This window comes from Pinus tabuliformis, chromosome X (assembly GCF_031772625.1).
Source record: "Pinus tabuliformis cultivar Carrire ecotype Pingquan chromosome X, CPIR1, whole genome shotgun sequence".
In the NCBI taxonomy this organism is placed as follows: Eukaryota; Viridiplantae; Streptophyta; class Pinopsida; order Pinales; family Pinaceae; genus Pinus; species Pinus tabuliformis.
Window position 1 is genome coordinate 1,448,045,917 of NC_142308.1, and position 19,360 is coordinate 1,448,065,276.

Consider the following 19,360-nt stretch of genomic DNA (forward strand, 5'->3'; position numbering starts at 1 on the left):
AAGACACCTTAAGATTTACTTGTTTCAACACTAGAAATACATAAATTCAAACCATATGACGAAAGCAAAAGCTCAATCAGCTATGAACAGCAAACAAACTAACTCTTAAGATCAGATCGACACTTATCACAGGTCTAGATCTAAGAGGCCACAGCAAGACTAGTTCACTTTCGTTATGGGAAACTGCAAATGATGTAAGAAATACACAAAGAACAAATACAGTTTCTTTATACAACTGAGGTGGAATAGTGGCAAAGAAAGGTGGTTTCAGATAGGTACATTGACTGATAACAGGCTGCAAAAATAAGGATGAAAACAGGGCAATAGAAAGCAGAGAAACCCAGTTGCACAAGGCCACACTGGTTCAGCGCAGGTAGAACACTGTCAGTTTGACATTCAGCGCAGGTAGCCCCTTCGGGACCTGCGATGAAATGCAGACTGCCTTCACAGTGCCTGCAATGAAGAGAGAAACTCTCGTTTCTCTTGGTTTCCGGGTCACAGATTGCTCAGAAATCAACAGTTTTTGGCCAAATCAAAAGCTATCAATCAAGTACACACTAAAGGATGAAAAGGAGGATGAAAAGCTATCACTAAGAGCTGTTCAGAGTCCTTGTGCATCAGCTCTTCAAATCATAAACTTGCCCAGAAACTGAGCTAGAGTAGCTGCCCTCTACTTTGCATTTGAAAGATCCAAATGCAGTTCGATTCGGTACTCCCTGTGTTTAGGAAATGAATAGCAAAAACACAAACAACCAACAAGATACGATCCCCAGCGGAGTCGCCAATTTGTTGTTGTGAAAAGTATCCAATACGGAATGACCCTATCCCACTCTAAGGGTGATAGTACCTCAGCAACAATCAAAGCAAAGCTATCTAAGATTTCTTCTTTATGAAAGTAAAATAGGGGAGAAAGAGATCCATTAACCGATGTCTTTCGCTAATGGTTGATCCAATCTTCTCTCCTTGCTGCTTGCTCCCAGCTCTTTGCTCTTTCACTAGCCCAGCTACACCAAGATCCTGCAAAATGGCAAGAAAGGGAAACTACAAGAAGCATACATTCATAATTGATTTAAGGATTAGAATAAATCAAATACACAAGTATAACAATACATCATTGAGACACATGTATATAGAAGAACCTCAAATGCTTTATTAATGGAAGAAGTAAAGTTCAGGAAGTGATACAACCATAAGAGGCCCAATCCAGCATCACCTTCCCAGCAGAAAGAAATCTCCTCTTCACCTCCTTCAAAGCAAATCACCCAATAGTTCTAAACTCAAACCAACAGCAATTCTTTACATTCACAAGATTCCAGCCCCCTTAGACCTCATGAGAGAGATCTATATATAGGAGTTTTGGAGAAAGGATGAGTCAGCTTGAGACTAGCATGAAGCTGACTAGTGTCCTCTCTCACTTCAGTTATTCTTCAGTTCTTGAGTCCACTTGGAGGTTCTTGCTTCCACTTGGAGATCTAGACCCTCTTACTCATCACGAGTCGAATTCCCTGATCCAAGTGTCATTTTGGAAGCTTCCTGGGCATTGACACCTTGAGGAATGACTGTGCCACATGTCCAAACTCGCCCAGCGCAGGTAGCCTTCTTTGCAGTTGACATTCAACGTAGGTAGACAGTAAAGCAGTTGACATTCAGCGCAGATGATCAGTGGAGCAGTTGACATGATCCAGAATTGCCTTGTTTTTGAGTGTTTTCAAGTGGAGAACTTTTATTCAGTGTTGTGGTTTGCTGACCTTGTTCCTCTAGGGGTAGGAACAACATGTTTAGGGACTTTGGATCCCTTAGATTATGGACATTTCATGCTTCATGCTGTAAGGCACAAAAATGTCTATAACACTTTTGTCACGGCCGCCACCCAAACATCTAACTGGACCATTAACCGGTCGATGTGGCCAGTCAACTGGCCATACAGCCGCTCAACCCATTCACTTCACACTTTGCAAACAATTCAAAGTAAAATTCATGCAATCTGACGGAAGAAAGGGTCGAGACACTTACCTGCGCGGCTGCAACACGATTTTTTTGGGTTTTGGACGATGATGAATGGATCTATCTGCTGCTGGTGAATTTGCACAGGCCCGGAGGTTCACGTTATAGGCTGATGACGATGGAGTTGATGCTTGGCTGCATGCGTCTGCGTTTTTATTGCATATGGCCAACGTTGTGAATAGTATACACTCTGGCGGGCTTAACTGTTACAGGACTCCCACGAGATGTCTTGTAACAGTTCTTCCTCCTTGGGTGCATGCTGCACGACGAAGAGTTCGGCCTCCCGATCACGCTCCTAGTGCTTCTGGATGACTGGGATGGATATGGTATGAGATCTCAGCGTTTTTTTCATTTAAAAGTTGCTTTTTCTTGATAACTCATCGATCTGCTTTGCTGGTGCAGGTAACTTCGTTGCATGTCGACAAGGATGGCAGGACGAGGTGACAACAATGTGAAAGGGAGATAACAATAGCTTGCATGCGTCCAAACCGATCCTTAGTCGTTAGATCTCCTCATAAAATGGATTCTGGGCCGTCCTGAACCTCTACAAGAAGTTTCTTGTAGAAATACAGAGCTTCTTGTAGAAAGGTTGCATTTCCTGTAGAGAGTCTGCACCTTCCTGTAGAAAATCTGCATCTTCCTGTAGAAAATCTGCGTCTTCCTGTAGAAAATCTGTGTCTTCCTGTAGAAGACTCAAGCCAAGATAAAATTGCACATACCTTGGAGAAAATGAGTATTCTTGGAGGAGGTGCTGGTGAGGTCTCCTGTCAGCATGATAAGGATCCTTAGCTTTGAGTTGAGAGGCTTCCTCTCCTCCATAGAACACCTGCAACCTGCATGCAACTTTACATTATGAATTTGTTGACCTTGTTTTGTTTATTGTTTTTTTCTTTTTCTTTTTTCTCTTTTTTTCCTTTTTTTTTTTTTTTTTTTGAAATATAACAGGGGCACCTCAATAAGGTTTTCACCCTTCCCATCTGCCTTAAGCGCCTCAGAGAGGTTTTCACTCAAGGATATTTTTTCAAATCTCTTTTCTTTTTTTTTTGAAAGATAATAGGGGCGCCTCAATGAGGTTTTCACCCCTACCACCTGCCTTGGGCGCCTCGGAAAGGTTTTCACCCAAGGATCTTTATTATTTACTTTATTTTATTATATATATATATATATATATATATATATTTAGATCTTTCAGGGTATGCCCAAAGGAGAGGCAGAACCCTTCTCTATGACCAACACTGATTTCTCCATAGTTTTGATGAACTCTTGTCTTGAGAGAGGCTTCCTGTAGATCTTCAATCGATGCCCATTGACAAGCATGGGGATGGCTTCCTCATCAATGGTCCGAATAAGAACAGATCCATTGTCATGACATTTTTCCATTGCATATGGTCCTAGCCATCTAGTTCTCAGCTTCCCCTTGAAATCTTTGTATCTGGAGTCATACAACAAGGCCCAATCTCCCGGCTGAAATTGCTTGTCATGGAGATGTTGGTCATGCCACACCTTTCTCTGAAGTTGAACCACTTCCGAGTGAAGGAGGGCCTGCATCCGGTGCTCGTCCAGTCCTTTCAGCTGCAATAACCTTTCTTGTTGTGCATGGCTGAGATCTAGATCTAGCTGAGCTGCCATCCTCAAAGTGTTGTACTCGAACTCAATGGACAGCAAAGCTTTCTTCCCATAGACCAGCTCATAAGGTGTGAAGCCGGTGGTGGTCTTCCAGGTTGTGTTGTAAGCCCATGTGGCCTCAACCAGGCGATCTGCCCAGTCTTTTCTGCTGCTGCTCACCACCTTAGTCAAGATCCCTTCTAATGCTCTATTGGTGACTTCCACCTGCCCATTTGCTTGAGGGTGATAGGGGGTGGAAGTCCTATGCTTGATCTTTTGATGAGCTAGTAGATCTTCAACTAGGTTGGATGTGAACTGGCTCCCTTGATCGGTGACTAGCTCTCTTGGGTAGCCAAACTTGTAGAAGATGTTTTCTCTTAAGAACTCGGCCACCTTTTCTTCTGTTGCTGCTTTGATTTCTTTAGTCTCTGCCCACTTTGTCAGGTAGTCAGTACACACAATGATGTAAGACCTTTGCCTCGAAGGAGTGTTGATTGGACCCACAAAGTCCATACCCCACTTCTCAAATGGCTCAAGAGTCACTTGAGGTTGGAGAGGCATCTCATCCCTTTGAGTCGGTTTCCCCATTCTTTGGCATTGGTCACATTAGCTGATATATCTTCTGACATCTTGATGAAGTGTGGGCCAATAGTAGCCTGCCTGCAGGATCTTGAAGGCAGTTCTCTTTGCTGCAAAATGTCCTCCACAAGGCCCATCATGACAGGTGAGGAGGATATCAAAGACTTCCTCCTCCCTTACACAATGCCTTAAGATCTGATCAGGGCCAAGCTTGACCTGATTGCCCCCGATCCAAGTAAATGAGGCACTTTTTCTGATGATTTTTCTCTTCTCTCTTGAAGATAGGTGCGGAGGGAATTGTGTTGAAACAAGGTAGTTTTCTATATCAGCAAACCACAGAGAGAGTGCTGAGATAGCAAACAGATGTTCATCGGGCATCTGGTCATCCACTGTTCCATCCTCATCTGTAGACAAATCCAATCTAGATAAAAAGTCAGCAACAACATTTTCTTTACCTGGTTTGTCAACAATGGTCAAATCAAACTGCTGCAAAAAAAGTAACCATCTAATAATACGAGCATTCACATCTGGTTTATTCATTAAATATCTAATTGCAGCATGGTATGTATGTACAAATGTTTGATAGCCAGTGATATAATGTCGGAACTTGTTCAGTGCATGGACCACAGCCAAGAACTCTTTCTCAGTTACAGTGTAATTCAGCTCAGCTTTGGACAAGTTTTTACTAACAAAGTAAATGGCATATGGAAGTTTTTGTTCAACTTGTCCTAAAGCTGCACCTATGGCTTTGTTCAAGGCATCAGTGTGGATGTGGAAAGGTAGGGCCCAGTTTGGACCTCTCAAGATTGGGGCTGACACCAACTTGTCCTTTAATTCATTCAAAGCCCTCTGACAATCATCAGTCCACTTAAACTCCACATCTTTTGCCAACAGGCCAAACAATGGCGAGGCTAGCTTGCTGAAGTCTTTAATGAATCTCCTGTAATACCCTGCTAATCCTAAGAAAATCTGAACATCCCTTACCTTTTGAGGAGGTGGAACCTTCTTGATGAGAGTAATTTTGTTAGGATCCACCTGTAACCCTTGGCAAGAAATGGTATGGCCTAGCACGGTCCCTTCAGTCATCAGGAATTCACATTTTTCAAGACTAAGGGATAGGTTCATCTCAATGCATTTGGTTAGGACTTTTCCCAGATTGGACAATGCTTCCTGGAAGTTGGCCCCATAAGGAGTGAAGTCATCCATATAGATTTCCACTGCATCATGGACCAGCTCCAAGAAGATGCTCAAGACAGCTCTCTGGAAGGTAGCAGGAGCATTGCATAGCCCAAAGGGGAGAACTCGATAGGAAAAGGTACCCCAAGGACAAGTGAAGGTGGTCTTATCTTGGTCTTCCGGGATGATCTGAATCTGGTTGTACCCGCTAAACCCATCCAGGAAAGAGAAGAACTTCTTTCCTGCCAGTCCATCCAACACTTGATCTATGAAAGGTAGAGGGAAATGGTCTTTCTTGGTAGCTTTGTTCAGTTCTCGATAGTCCACACAGATTCTCCACTTCCCATTCTTCTTGGGAACCAACACTAGAGGGGACACCCATTCACTATCTGAGATGGGGTAAATGAATCCGGCATCCAACAGTTTTTGCAATTCTTCCTTGACAATGTCCTTAAGGGCTGGATTCATTCTCCTCAGAGGTTGCCTAACCGGTTTACAACCCTCTTTGATGTATATGTGATGGTTATAGACCGAGGGATGGACTCCTTTCATCTCCTTATAGCTCCAAGCAAAAGCATCTAGGTGACTGGCCAACAGGCTACACAGCTCCTTTTCCTGGGAAGGAGATAGGGAGGAGCTGATCTTTAATGATCTCTTAGGGCTGAACTCCACATTCTTGACTCTGGGAGTAACAGGGTTGGTTGTACAAAGATCCACTAAGGTGCTGGCTTGGGCATCCTCCACCAATTTTTCTAAGGATAGTGCACTGGAAGGTGGATTCTGGATCAAGGTCTCAATCAAGTCATCCTCGGTTGGGGGGTCTCTTCTAGTGGTATCTAGGGTGCAAAAAGGTGCTGAGTACACTTCATCCTCTTCTCCTTCCTCCAACCAAAGTGGTAAGTCATGCTCTAAGGAAGGTTGGGCAGGAGGGTATAGGACTAGTTGCTTGGACATAGGACCATTTTTGATGGTCATGTTTCCTGCACGACAACTTATGTAAGCATCTGCAGTGGCTAACCAAGGCCTTCCCAAAATAAGAGGATATCCAGTAAGCTTTGCCTTGGGTTGCAGAACCAAGAAATCTGTAGGGTATTCCGAAGAGTCGAAAAAGACCAAGACATCCTCCACAATCCCTTCGGGAGTCACAGTGGAGCGATCTGCTAGTTGCAGAACTGTCGAGGTCTTCCTCAAGGAACCCTGAAGATTGAATTTGAGCATGGTATCCCTGGTCATCACATTAATGGCGGCCCCCAAATCAATCAAAGTGTGAGGTATGATGATGCCATTGATGTGGACATCTACTACAGGACTCCCAGGATCTAGATACTTTGGGCAGATGACTTGTCCTAACATAAGGTCAGACAGTTGTCCTAAGACATTGATGGTTGAAGCATCTCTCTTTCTCCTGCCTGGGTGTTTAAAACACTTTTCCTTAACCAGTTTGTTGTATATTGGCACATCCTTGATGGCTTGGAGAAGTGGTATTTTCACACACAACTGCTTGAGCTCACCCAGGAGCTCATCCTCCTCTGGGTTGGGTTGTGTGGTGGCTGTTAGTCTCTCAGGAAAGGGTGGAATAGCCTTTGGTTCACTTTCCTGTTTGTCTTCCTCATCCTCTGGGGCAGGAGGTTGGCGATCTGGAAGAGTCTTTCCAGATCGAAGATTGATCTCCTGGATCTCCACACCATAAGTATGGCATGATGTTTCCCCACTGTATACCTACTGGGTCTGTCTATTGTTGGGGTTCGGGTTCGGTTGAGCAGGTATTTGAGGTTGCCTTGGAGGAGAAGGAGGTAATGGTTGAGGTTGAACTGGTGGTGGAGGCAAAATGGCAGGAGGAGTGTTGTACTGGGGCCTCCACCCCGACTGAGGTGCATTCCACTGAGGCTGTGGCTGGGCATGTGAGTGATAGGAATGAGTAGAGGGTTGAGTAGGGTACTGAGGTGGGTAAGACCATGGAGGAGGCATAGACCAAGAAGGATGAGCAGGGGGACCCTAGGAAGGCATAGGAGTCGATTGGTTGGGGCTGTAATAAGCTTGAGGTGCCCCTTGCATCCCCTGCTGGTAAGGTCTAGGTCCTTGTGGCCTCCTTTGGTTGAGGTAATAGAGAGGTTCAGTGGGAGCTTCTGTCCCTTGGTACATGGCTTTAAATCCAGGTAAGGTTGGACATTGGTTTGTGGGATGGTCCTCCTCACAAACGAAACACACTTCAACCGAATGCAATGGACATTCGTTCTTAGGGTGTCTCCTGGTACATCTAGGGCAGAAGATAGCCATGGCTCTCTCAGCTTCTTCCTTCTTCTGCTGGATCCTGAATGTGTCCAGCTGCATGGCAATGGTCTGTCTCACCTCACTCTTAAGATCTTCCAATTGATTTGTAAACTCATGTTTGGAGAAAGGGACACCAGCTGAGAGGAGGTTTCCTCTACCTCGTTTCCGAGCTGCCCTGGAGTGGTTTCTAAACACAGTCTTGATGTCCTCATAAGGCAGTTGGTAAATGTCCACCCCAGCTAACATGTGAAGGGTATCTAAGAGGTCTTCAGGGACTCCTCGGAGCAGGACCAACTTGTGGGATTCAGGGTCAAGTGTGCACCTGGCCCACTTATAGCTAAGTTGGAACCTCTCCTCATAATCCTCTAAGGACTCATCACTTCGCATGGTCATCCAAAATATTTCTCCCTTGGTTTCCTTGGACCTACAGTAGTCCCGGTACTTGGTATTGAAAGCTTGCTGCATCTGAGCCCAAGTAGTGATACTATTCCCAGGTAAGCCCATGAACCAGCGTAATGCTGCATCCTTAAGAGTGGAAGGGAAGAGTTTCAGCTTCTGCTCATCTTCAGTATAGTCATAGGTTCTACAAAGGACAACAAACTCAAACAGGAAGGTATCAGGATCTTCAGTAGTCAGTCCATGGAAGAGAGGTAAAGCGGAGGGGCTAATGTTCTTCATTTTCATCTCTCCATTGGTCTCTCGGATGGGGAAGGCACCTTCTATTCTCTCATCTTCTCCTCTATTGTCATCCATAGCTTCAGATGGGATGGTCTCTAATTCTTCTTCTGCTATAGGATCTTCGTATATCTCAGGAGGTTCACCTATAGGTTCTTCTGGATCACTGTCACCGAAGAAGAGAGAAGGGTGACTCAGTGATGTGGTGGGCGTGTTGGGTAAGAATTTGCTTGTTTTATCTCGATTCCTACGAGGCATGAAATGGAAAGACTTTTTTTTTTATTGCTTTTGTCTTTTTTTCTTTGGTACCTGCAAAACTGAAACAGATTGATCTACAACTAACTATCTTACTGAAATAAAGATGCAGAATTAAATTGAAAGCAGGAAAGAACTAATCTACTTTTCTCAAATGAAATTGCAGGAATGGAAATGCTAGTCTACGCTTGCAGAGTTGAAACACTAATCTACGCTTGCAGAAATCAAACACTAATCTACGCTTGCAGAAATGAAATGGCAGAATGGAAATGCTAATCTATGAAAGCAGGAAATGCTAATCTATGAAAGCAGGAAATGCTAATGTATGAAAGCAGGAAATGTCTATGCTACTTTTGCAGAATGGAAATGAAATAAACTACTTAGCAGAAGGCAAGAGTAAGAAAATAGAAGAAAAGCAACAATCACTAATACTCTGACGCTTCCCCGGCAACGGCGCCAAAAATATGGTGGGCTCCAGTATTGTAGCAATAATGCTAAAACTCCTGGAGCTTCCTATCTCTAATTTTATCAACCCAGTAGTTCGTAACAAACTTGGAAGTGACGGTGCTGTATGCACAAGTACTAGCTCTTGTTGCAGCTGTCAGTTGGTCAGCTGGCACAAGTCCGCTATGGCTCAAGCCAACTTCTATATGTTCTCAGAAGAATCTTTCTAAATGATGGACGAAGGCTATCTCAAAGGAAATTGACCTACTTTGCAATAATGAACTGAAACCCAACAAAACAGGGAAACCCTAGTAAACCCTAATCTGACTAGTCTAATCTCTATGATGCAATGGTGGGAGTGCAAACTTCTAGAAATGATGCCATTACTTCTAGTGATATGAGATGCATGAATTTAAGCTACTTCTACTGAAAAGAACATTGTTTTTGTATTTTTGCTTAAGTGGTTGGAGTTATTATGATTTTGTTTCTTATTAGGGTTTGACTGTGCAGGGGTGGTTCGAAGGGAAAGAAAGATTGGGAAAGGTCAGGAGGGCTAGGAGAGGTTCCAGGGGATCCCTAACGTCGTTCCACAGAAGTCCACAACGTTCAGGTGCTCGGCAACCGAGTTTGCAGGTTTCTACAGGATGTCTGCAGGGGATCCTACAGGAAGCTCGGGATTTCTACAGGAAGTCTGCTAACTTCTACAGGATGTTCTGTGGTTGGAGTTTTGGTTGATGGAAGAGTTGTATGGGTGGATAGGTAGGATGGAAAGGGAGCTTATGATGGCTCAGGGACAGAGATATGAGATGAGGAAAGAGTGGGTACAGTTGGTTGGTGGATAGAAGGGTGGAAGCAATGAAAAGTCCAAAAAGATGGAGCTACGTGAACAATAGAAGTGTTGGAAGGAAAACGAGCTGAACAGAGGTTGGGTAGGTGGCTTTAGGCGTGGTTGAGAAGAAGAAGAAGATAACAGAGTGATGCAATGCAGTGTAAACGAAACAAATCTGCACAAAACCGAGAATTCATCAACCTATCCTAACTGTGTTATTCAATCAACGAACAACAATGTAAACTTCAGAGAAAAATCGTGCATGGAGTTGGAATGAAGAAGTACTGCTCAAGATCAGAATGCATGGATGGATCTACAATTGAAATGACTGTGTTGCAGCTTGAATGAAAGTATAAGACTGCGTTTTTTTGGTGGTTGGTACGGTTTTCACCCCCAATCTCTAAACAGAGATGGCAGTGTGTGCACTATCAACCTTTTCTTGGAGCTCTAATGAATGCTGATCTTCCTACTCTAATCTAAGCAACTAAAAGCACTTGAACTGTAAACTAATCCTACTCAATCACATAAAAGAAATCAAATCAGCAGACTGTAATTTCTAAATGCATGTCAAAACAGAGGAATAAAGTGCTGAAAGGAAAGACAAATAACAATACAAGGAAGAGGAGGTCTATTGCTCTCAGGTTGGGCCCTAACCTGAGAGCTATAGCTCCCTTAAAAACTCAGAATTGAATCCAAAGCTACCTGCCTTTATTGAATAATCATGAGTTTAACATCATGCCAAAACTGGCTTACAAAAAGCAAAAACCGAGCTGTAGCTCGTGCTTAGAAATTGCAACAGTAGTTCAAAAGTTCAAAAATATCCTATCAAAGGCTACGGCCTTAATATTTATACATGATGAGGATCCATCTGGCTTCCTCAATACGTGGAGCTTGGCTGTCCAACTGAAAGTTAAACTGCTGTAAACTGTTGTTCCTGTAGAACCCGTTGGCTGCCTTTAAGCTCGGTGGGGAGAGCTGTTGGAGCTCAGAGTTAGGGTGGAGATCACGAGGAAGGTCATTTAAGGCTGTAGACAACCTCCCTATAAACCTGCAATGCCACCTTTGCTGTCTCCTTGTCTCCTTCTGTGTGGTCTTTGCTCCCTTTAATGCCAAAAAACCTGAAATCATCATGTATTAGCCACATAGATATAATGCCTGCCCTTCTTCCTACAAATAACACGAATATACCAAGAAATGAATGCATAAGTGATAAAAGATGAAGGGTTGAGCAAGGTAAGTAGGCCAAATGAGCCCAAATTGTTACCAAAAATTGGGGCTCATCAATAAGCATCAGCCTGCAATACCATTCCTTTGATCAAACAACAAGATGTATCATTTAGCTTCATAGACTTTATCAACAACTTCTAATCATAATGCCAACAATGCATTATTTGAAGTATATGCTCCCCCTGAGCCTGTGCCATAAGTATCAAGACATTTCCAGACATCCTCAGCAGACTGTAACTGTTAACCAATAGAGCATATACTAGATTGGATCGTATCAGACCCCTTTTCTGAGTCTGTCCCCACTGCTTTTTCACAAACTGACATATACGAGACTTTGCAGTGTGAAACTCGCGTATATACGCGACTTTCCTTCATGAAACTTGCGTATGAGAATTAGAACACTGAAGTTTTACACTTTCAGCTCCCCCTGAGTCTGTTATGTCTATGCTGTGCTGAGTACCCTGTGTTGTGCCACATCTTTCTGACTGAACTTCCTTCTTCTTCCATATCTTCAAGCATGTTGATGATTTATTTTTATCATGAGCTTTGTTCCTGCAATCTTTTGCTCTATGTCCATACTTGTTACATGCATAGCATCTTACATGTTTCATATTCCTCCTATAGCAATCAGGAGCTTTGTGGCCAAACATATTGCAAGAAAAGCAATATCCATTAAAGTACCTTGAATGTGATGATCTTTCTGCATGATGGTCTTGAAACCTTCTTCTTCTACATATGGCTGCAACATGTCCAAGATTATGACATACATGGCATTCAACATTATTCATGGGAGGAGTAAAAGATTTTCTTTGAGGAGTCTCTTTCCTTGATTGTTGATGGGGTTGTCCTTTCATCTCCTTGTAGAGCCTTTCAGATTTTTCATTAGAGATTCTTGTCTTACTTTGTGAACCAGATTCATCTTCAATAGACTCATGAAAACCAAGACTAGTTTTGATAGTAGGGGACCTTTGACTACTAAGAATATCATCCAAGATCTTAGTACTATCTTGAAATCGTAATAGTTTATCTTTTTCTTCTAATTTATTTTTCAAGATTTTTACCTCAACTTGATGTTGTTCTTCTTTTTCCAGACATTGCTTCTTCAAGGTCTCTTCAGCTTTCCTTCCTTCATCCAGCTGATGCCTTAGTTTGAGGATCTCGTTTTCTTGCTCTTTATTCAGTGCTAGCAGCATTTGTCGAATTCTGGAGGCACATTCCAACTGATCTTCTAATCTAATGATTTCTTCTTTGAGGGCATTCTCCCTTTTGCTAGGTAGATCTTGCTGATCTATGGTTTGATCTGATGCTTCATTTGTTTGTCCATCTTCATTCTGAGGTGATTCAGGATCTGAATTCTTGCTTCCACTCAACGGCAGGTTGTCATTGTTCCTTTGAGTTGTCTTCTTCTTCTGACGTGCTTTCTTCCCCATTGTTCTACGAATCTCCTTCAAGCAATCAAGCTTCTCTGAAGGACCTGCTCTGATACCAATTGTTGGAAATAATACTGAGAGGGGGGGGGGGGGGTGAATCAGTATTATCAGATCAATAATATTTTTCCAATTTCATACTCAGAAACATATACGCTACTTCAGTTAAGTGAACCCGCGTGTACACGCTACTGTGTCTAAAGCAACTAGCGTATATCCAGAAATCTTATGATTCAGTTAGCTTATCTTCAGTAAATGCATCAGAACATTATTAACCATTTTAACAGTAAACAGGTGCAGTATAACAGAACAAATCATCACACAAAAGCCACACACATTCACTCACATCTGGCCTAATGATCTTCTCCTTATATAGGCTTAGGCCCTTCACAATACCACGGTCCAAAACCATAGTAACACAATACCTTCAACTTCAAAACTAGGGATCAACACGTCCGTCGAGACACCATGGTCCAAAACCATAGGCACAACTTCCAAGGACTAACCGCCACGGACCAAAGGTAAGTTTTCCACATGTACGCGCTTTTAGTGAAGCCAACTTGCGTGTACACGCTGATTTTCCTTAATGAACCTGCGTATATCTCTTTCTTGTCTTGCTGTACTGAGATCTGTCCTCTGATCAAGTTGCCATCACTTGCACCTGTCTCTGAGTGAGTTGCCATCAAGGACAACACTTGTATCATAATGCCAACATTACAATACGCTTTGGTGGGAAAAATATGAAAAATTCTACATGATTTTTATGCATAAGAGGTGAGGATAATCGGTGACTTACCCTTCCCTTGGAGGATCCTTCAAAATTATAAGGTTCTGTTGCCAATAATACTGAATACAAAGCCCCTTTTTACCTCTTGGGGCAATCCTATAGTAGGTAGACTGTCTTCTAAAAAACCTACTATGTCTCTTGTAGCACCTACTTATTCCAATCATGTAGGACTTTCCTTTCAACGTTGCAACATTGTTGTAGTAGCCTAGGGAACCCTCGATGGTGGATAAATTGATTCTCAATCATGTAGTGGGCCTCTCTTACCATTTTGGGAATGAAATATTGGGACAAATGAAGTTGTGCCTTGTTATTTTATTTCTTTTCGTTGTAGTGGGCTTAGTGGGCTCAGTGCGCTTGGTGATCTGGTCCTCATTCCTCTTAATTATCACTTTACCCACTTTGAATTTTCCATGTTGCATAGATGTTAGAGTAAACTGTCATCTTACTAGTCAAGGGTGGTCAATTTTACTAGCGACCTTCAACCTATAAAACATTCTCTTGCTTGCATTGAAAACAAATTTTTTAACAAGAGGTGAAGAACAATGCACACCATTTCCTACCTAATGTAAAGTTGTTGTAGATGCATGCATGCCGCTACTAAACCAATGATTGATCAACTATTCCTTAGAGGTTCCATATTTCATTTTTTTTCTTGTGGATAAATCCTCATTAAACACAACAATGTGATGATTTATTTTTACTCATACAATCTCTCTTTCATGTAGGTCTTTTCTGATGTTTGATCTATTATTGTTGGAGTGAATTTGTGACCTTGTAGCTACTCCTAAGGGATGGTGTGACTTATCTAAGCCTTTGGGATAACCTCATTATGCTTTAGGGTGGCCAAAAATTCATTCTAATGCTGCAACATTCCTCTGTCTATGCCTTGGTTGGATATGTGCAGGCTCCTACAAGATTGATCTCCTTCCTATAGCAATCACATGGTCCCTCACCAAATCATAATTCAAACCTTATGTTTCTTCATGAAATGCATTTAGTGACTTGGATGAATCATGGTGAGCCTAGGGATAGGAACATAATCTCTGATGGTGGTGAAAGCTTATGAAGAAGGGGTGAAGGAAAAGTCTATTTTCTTTGTTTTTTTGTTTTTTTCATGAACAGAGGTGGAATCTTGAGAAGAAGTTGGTTAAATGGAGTGGATTAGAGGTGAAGGATGTTTTATGAACCTATCCTGACATTTCCCAAGGGAAAACGTGCTTTTTGACCCATTTTCCTAAAAATATCTTACAACTATATCAAATTTGGACACTCCTGTAGCAATTCTGGAACACTCAAGTATTAGAATTATGTAATCCTTATCTCTCAAATGGTATATTTATTTGACCTAAAATTTTCTGATCATGTTGTCATCATGCATATGAACCTTCTCATAAAAAATTTTGGCTAATCGGTGCATGAATTTCGAGAAAAATAAAAATGGTTGTAGGTGATGGAGGTCAATTTTTCGAAATGTGTGTAAACAAATTTGCTGGAATTGCTTGAGAATGTTACCATAAACCTTGTACATCTCCCCATTAAACAAATCCATGAAACTTAGAAAAATGATGCATGGTTTTTGAGATATGGTCAAAACAATTTATGCCTTGTGTGTTTTGTCAATGCTTTAGCAAAACAAAAGCTTCATGTAGCATTTTAGGGCAACAAGGAAAATGAATGGGAAAGGCTTGGGAATGATGGCTAGATGTTGGAAATTGATTAGGGTGATATATTGACATGGCCTTGGTCTTGCTGTAGCATCTAGGAAAAGGAGGAAAAATCCCAATTTGGACTTTCTTTGACTAGGTTTTTTTAATCATTTTTTTCTTTGTTGAGCACTTGCATTCATTGTTGAGAGATACATGGAGAAAATCATTTTTTTGTTTTCATTTTTTGATTTTTTCTTAGACCTACTAGCTACCTCAATTAGGTTTTCAACTAGTAGGTCTGCCTAGGTACCTCAAAGGAGGTTTTCACATGGATCTTTTCTTTTTTCTCTTTTCTTCATACCATTGATTTCCTCATGGAGGTTTTCAATCAATGAGCCAATCTCAGACACCTCAAATAATTTTTTCACCTGAGATTTTATTTTTCTTCTTTTATTTTGTTTTCCTCTTTTTCCTCTTTTTCTTTTATTCCTCTATCCTACCCTACTTGAAAAAGGTAAAATTTCTTTCAAGTATAAGAATACTTCCAATGGGGCCATTTGCATATCAAGATGACATACACACTCATGTATAGGCTCAAAACATATTATTTAACACATACATGTATATTAGAGGGAAATTGATTTGATTTTGATGATATCAAGCATCGTTGAAGAAGAGAGTGATGCTCCATATTGTTGATTTTTTGGAGCCAAACCTCAATATAGCTTTTCTTCCCTTAGAATTTTTGCTCATCTGGATCACTCTTCATGTCTTCTTTTTCTATGCCATTCAAATCTTCTACTATCTCCTAATTATCCCGTTGAGCACATAAATGATATAATTATAAGCATTGTAGAAATTTCTTAATCTCAAGCTCTAGTGGCTGCACTTTATCAAATGTTGACCATGAGTCTTTTGTCTCCAATGAATCTTCTCCTCTTGTATGTTGTTCTTCAATAGGAGCAAGATAATTTATGCTTTGCAATACTCTTTTCAATCCAAGATGAATTTATTTTGGATCAATAAGATTTGTTTGGAGATTTTGTATCTCAACATTGTAAGTGCTTTGAGTTAATTTATTTCTTGGGTTGGGAATGGTTATGCACGCAGTTGAGTGGGAGTGGGTTTTTGCAATGGTTGTTATTGAGGATGTGGTTTTGGTGGAGGTGTATGGGATGGATAATATTGAGTTTGGTAGGAAGGATATTGAGGATAATAAGGGAAATATGGATCATTGCATTGAGGAGGTTGGTGTTTATATGGGTGAAATGGAGGAATGACATATTGAGGAGGATAAGGCCATGAATATGGATCACCCCATTGCAAAGGATAAGACAATGGAGATCAACGTGGGGTTCTAGGAGTATACTAAGGTTGAAAGTGTGTCTGATAGCTTGTATTAAAAGAGGAGGGGTAGTTCAAATAAATCTGATATGAGTTGACAAAGTAGGGATGCTCCCTGACTCATTCTAACTTATCTACCACATCTTCTTCTTCTACCTGCACATGATCAAGTGGGGGGACTTGTGGTGTTTAATAAATATTTACTTTTATTTAAAAAAAATTAATCAGAATGCTAACACATTGAAACAAAGGATGTGTAATGCAAGTTTTTTTTTGTTTTTGCCAAAATGAAAGAGGGAATCACTACAAGAATAAGGGAGTGCTCTCTTTAACACCCTCCATGGAAATGGTACAAAAAAGTTATGAGCCCTATTATTGCAACAACATTGTTGCAACTCATTAGGTGGTCAACTTAAATTATCAACCCAGGTTTCATACAAACTTAAGACGAGTTGACACTGCATGTGCAACAGACACACTACTCTTTCTAGTCCAACTCCCTTTGATGCAAGCGAAAGAAGGAAATGAAACAACTTCAAATGAAAAAATATCTAAATAAGTTTCCAATCCTAATTTGAAAGAGGTAAATAACAATAATAAAATCTATTCTACTTGGAAAGTAAATGGTAGGAAGAAAATCTATTCTCTCTGAAAACATGTAAAGGATTATGATAACTAAGCAAATATAATCTATCTTGTTGGAAAGGAAATTATATTTAAAGGAGATATATTCTATTTTCTAGGAAAGAAAAGTATTATAGTACTCTCACAAAAAGGAAATGACACTTTCAATAAAGTAAATTGTGGAAAAGAAATCTATACTAATTTGCAAAAATTGACATTCAATAAGTAAGCAATATAAGAGATAAATCACAGCTTAACCAAACCTTGGATCACCCAAAGTAGCCTTAAAGACTTCATAGGCTATACATATACTTATACCATGAATTTGGAGTGAATATAGGCAAGGAAAATCTCAAAAACAAATTGTTACAACTCTGCTATAGGATTGCTATAGGAGTGACATGATTGCTACAAGAGTGAGATAGCTTTCCGAATGCTCAAGAAAATCAGATGCAAATGACATGGGACATCTTTTTTTATGAATTATGATTTCCTAGGACTCCATTCCAAGTGGAATCACTAAAACATACCCCTGTTAACATGTGTTGAAAAATAGCAAAAAATTACTATAAAAATTAGAAATTCAAGAATAGTGAGCTATTTAACCTATCAAATGCCTAATCTAATCAAGTGAAAAATCTATGGGGTAATTTTTTTTATTAAATTGAATTCTATTATGACCAAATAAATTTGGAATCAAACCAAATGAAGCTCATAAACATGTTGTAAAAAAGAATAGAATATTACTACTATTTTGGTACAAGCGACTTCCAAAAATGTTAGATTTGAGAACTAGTAAACCAAACCAATTAGCTCAATGATGATATGGATTTTCAAAGTTGTTATAAGGATGAATCATTCTTATGAATTTGTAAATAACTTGAAAAACAACTTACATCAATAATTTAACTAATGTAACCTACAACAAAAGAGGCATGAACACTAAATGTAGAAATAAGATATGCAAGTGAAAAAGACATTCAAATGAAATAAATAAATTCGAGAAGAGAGATCTGAGGCTCTTGGTATGGCCAAGCCCAAGGATAATCAAAGTCATCTGAAGGAAAAAAATATTTAAAATCTACAAATGACACCAAACTTCATTATTTGAATCAATCCAAATACTCCCCTGCAAGAAATGAAAGTGGAGCTACTAAGTAAGAAGTTTTCTCCAAAAGAATACTAAGAAATACATGCCCCTAGAGTAAAATTCGAATTGGTACTTATAAAAAGTGATGGGGAAACATTCTCCTTAAAAGAAGGTAACCTTGCCCTCCAAAATCCCTCATAAAGTGGATCTAGTTCCCAACACTAGGAATCTGTAATAAATGATAAGGAGCACATTCCTAGATTTTCTTAATCAGTGGAGCTCGAACATTTGTTCAATTATTTCATACTATATTTTTCATTTGTTATCTAATATTGGTCCATCCTGTAGCAGGGAGAAAATCCCTAGATTATCTCAACCTCCAAATCTTCATAATTTGCCTAATATTCTCATAATATTCTACAAAAATAAATGATATTAGGCACAAATATGTAATTATCTCTAAAACATCCTAATTAACATATTAAAGATAAAAATATGTCATCTATTGCAAAAACAAAGGTTTAATTTGTTGAAGGATGGCCATATGCGCCTTAATTTGTGTCTAATTTGGAGGCCCATTAAGGACCCTCAAGGAAGTATTCACAAGTGTTAAGCCTGATATTGGTGATCCTGAAATTTTTGGTTTCCCTATATACTTCCATGTACTAAAGGACAAAAGAAACAAGATGTAAGCCACTCGTAGAAAATGTATGTTTCTTGAATTCAGTGAATATTATAAAGCATTTATAATATATATTCCTCGTCAAAGGAAGGTTTAAATTAATAGGGATGTAATGTTCGATGAATATGTTTCAATTGGAAAATAAAGGGACCTTCCTCCACCTCCTACTCCTGAAAATAATAGTGATGATAAAGATATTATAGAAGGTCTATCCATTCCTGAATCTCAGAGAGGTATTTTTTATTATCCCATGAAGCATAGGGACTCCTTGGATCCTCCTCCATGTGATCCACCTTCAAGGAAGAGACCACTATGGCTCAAGGACACAATTGAAGATGATAAGAAACATGTTGTTGCCTATGGAACATTTAGAAAAGGAAAGAAGCCATGCAGGGACCAAACATATGTTGTAACTATGAGAAATATGATTCAAGTTGTGCCTCATAACTTTGAACAAATCGCTAAATAATAAATATGGAAGGATGCTATGGCCGAATAATACGGGTCAATTGTGAAAAACAACATATGGGATGTTGTTCCTAGATGGAATGGGAAATCTATGTTGACTTTGAAATGGATATATGAAATCAAGCATGGGGCTAGTGGAAGAATCAAAAAATACAAGCAAGCTTTGTAGCCCGTTGATTATCCCAAAAAGTGGGAGAAAAATATGATGATATATTTTCTCCTATGGC